The following is a 2330-nucleotide window of genomic DNA, read 5'->3' as shown; positions in this document are numbered from 1 at the left end:
GCCGCGGGGAGGGACGCCCCCTTATCTGCGCAGATCGCGGACGTGGTATGAACCCGGGCGCGGGAAGGCTCTGGGAGTCGGAGTTCACGGTACGGGACCGGCCGCCGGTTCTCGCGTGTTCGCGAAGCACGTTTGCACCCCAACGTGGACACAGGTTTGCCCCTCGATAGACCCGCGCACCGGAGCATGTTTGCATCCCCAACGCACCCTGTCTCAGTCTCCGGGTGGAAGCCCAAAGCTAGGAACGCACCCATTCACCAAATACCTGTACACGTGGTAGGAAACGTCTGCTTGGGATTCATTTTAAGGTTAAAAGATCATCTAGCCTCTGAAGAACAAAAACATTCTGAATTGCGGTTTCAGCGGGACTTTTTAAAGGCGGATTCACTTGAAGTTACTTTCAAATTATCTCGACAAACGTGCCCCTGTTAATATCTTGCAAAACAGTGTTACAAAAATAAACACACAGAAATCTTTGCTTTTGCGGTCCTTAAAGAGCACGGAGATTTCTCAGTTCTTTTGGGGGGGGGGGGGTTGTTTTGTTAATTCTATTGAAAGACAAATCAGTATGTTCCTAAAGCATTAAAAAAAAATTTTTTTTTAGATCCCTGGAGTCTGTTTCAAGCTGAACTGTACCCTAATGTAAATTATGTTCTATGCATAACACTAAAATGTTAGAACCTGTTGTGAATTAGGAGACCACGACATCAAAGCTAAGCGGTGCTCCCTGACTACTCAGAGTTCTCCTGGAGTGTTATCCTCTCCTCACTGCCTGCATCCTTACCTTGGTGTTATTTTGCAATGACTCTTGTTTCTAGTACAATGTGCATATTTCTCTCCCCGAGTACTTTTTAGATTGTAAAGTCTTTTGAATCTTGAACTGTACCAGCACTAAATTCAGAAAACGGTTGCTGAATTAATCTGATGAAATCCGTTGTGCATCTGGGAAGAAATTTGGATGGTAAAATACCTGGTAGAGCCGGGCCTGCAGGCTCAATGGTTGAGAATCGACCTATGAGCCAGGAGGTCACGGTTCGATTCCCGGTCAGGGCCCGGATTGCGGACTTGTTCCCCAGTGTGGGGCATGCTGGAAGCAACCGGTCAATAATTCTCTGTCATCATTAGTGTTTCTCTCTCTCCCTTCCTCTCTGAAATCAGTAACTTAAAAAAAAAAAAGTATGAAACATGCCAGACGCATTAAAAAAAAAAAAAAACCTGATAGAGGAAGCTCTAATCCAATTATTAGGTGTGCCAGTAAAATAAGAAAATGAACAAAAGGCTTGATTGCAATCTATGAGAACACAGAATTCAAGGGAAAAACTGGAGGTTTTGAAAACAGATTTAATAACATTGCAGACCAAATCCTGCACACAATCTGGATAGCTGCAGTGTTTCAACTGGTCATAGAAATCATGACTTTTAAATTAACAATGTATCTTCTGTCTTAAGAAAACTGGTCATGCAATGGGTTCAGCCTTTGACTTGCAGCAATTCTACCTTTTCTTAATTTTGGGGGGAAGCAAAACAGTTATAAACATAATTCATTATTTAACGATTGTTAAAAATATGACTTCTTTTGCAGGTTGAATATTAAGGTAAAGTAAAAGTGACTGGGAAGATTATATACCAAAAAGGAGAATCTTGTTCATTTGAAATGACCCCCTCCCTAATCTAGGTCAGAACAAGGAAGTGTATTAAAAGAAATCATTCCAAAATATCATGAATGCTATTTCTTAGTCCTTAAATGACAACAAAAAATGTAGTTCTCAGTATTACATTTTCTTGCAAGGCAAAATCTTGTAAATCCAAAGTAGAAAAGATAAAGGGCATTTCAAGTTTGAAATGAATGTGTTGATTTATTTTTTAAGCAGCTCAAAACATAAATATATATTTATTTCTTATCTTTTACTCCCTTAGGTTTGAGCATCTTCAGTTAAACTAGAAATATCATTTTAGAAAAATATATTTACTCTGTATCTACACTCCAAAGAGCAACTGAAACAACCAAGATTCTCCAATGTATCTTCAAAATTAAACACTTTTCCTTAGTGGTATATGTATTTCAAATGCATGATCACAGTTCATTCTTTTAGCTATTGGTCTTCTAACCTTGTTTAGAAAACTTTGTTTTCTAAAGTAGCAGTTCTCAACCTGTGGGTCGCGACCCCTTTGGCGGTCGAACGACCCTTTCACAGGGGTCGCCTAAGACCATCCTGCATATCAGATATTTACATTACAATTCATAACCATAGCAATATTACAGTATAAAGTAGCAACGAAAATAATTTTATGGTTGGGTCACAACATGAGGAACTGTATTTAAAGGGCCA

General features: G+C 39.7%; 1 long non-coding RNA gene across 1 annotated transcript; it reads left to right on the top strand.

The window, feature by feature from the left end:
- Nucleotides 1-6: 6 nt before the first annotated feature.
- On the top strand, nucleotides 7-2054 carry LOC107184226. The gene is made up of 2 exons (XR_001515050.1): nucleotides 7-154; nucleotides 1918-2054. It is a non-coding gene; the product is annotated as an uncharacterized LOC107184226 (long non-coding RNA).
- Nucleotides 2055-2330: the final 276 nt, after the last annotated feature.

The sequence above is a fragment of the Myotis davidii genome, unplaced genomic scaffold (genome assembly GCF_000327345.1).
Source record: "Myotis davidii unplaced genomic scaffold, ASM32734v1 scaffold242, whole genome shotgun sequence".
Lineage (NCBI taxonomy): Eukaryota > Metazoa > Chordata > Mammalia > Chiroptera > Vespertilionidae > Myotis > Myotis davidii.
The sequence above is the reverse complement of the archived record's forward strand: the minus strand, read 5'-3'. Positions and strand labels throughout refer to the sequence as shown.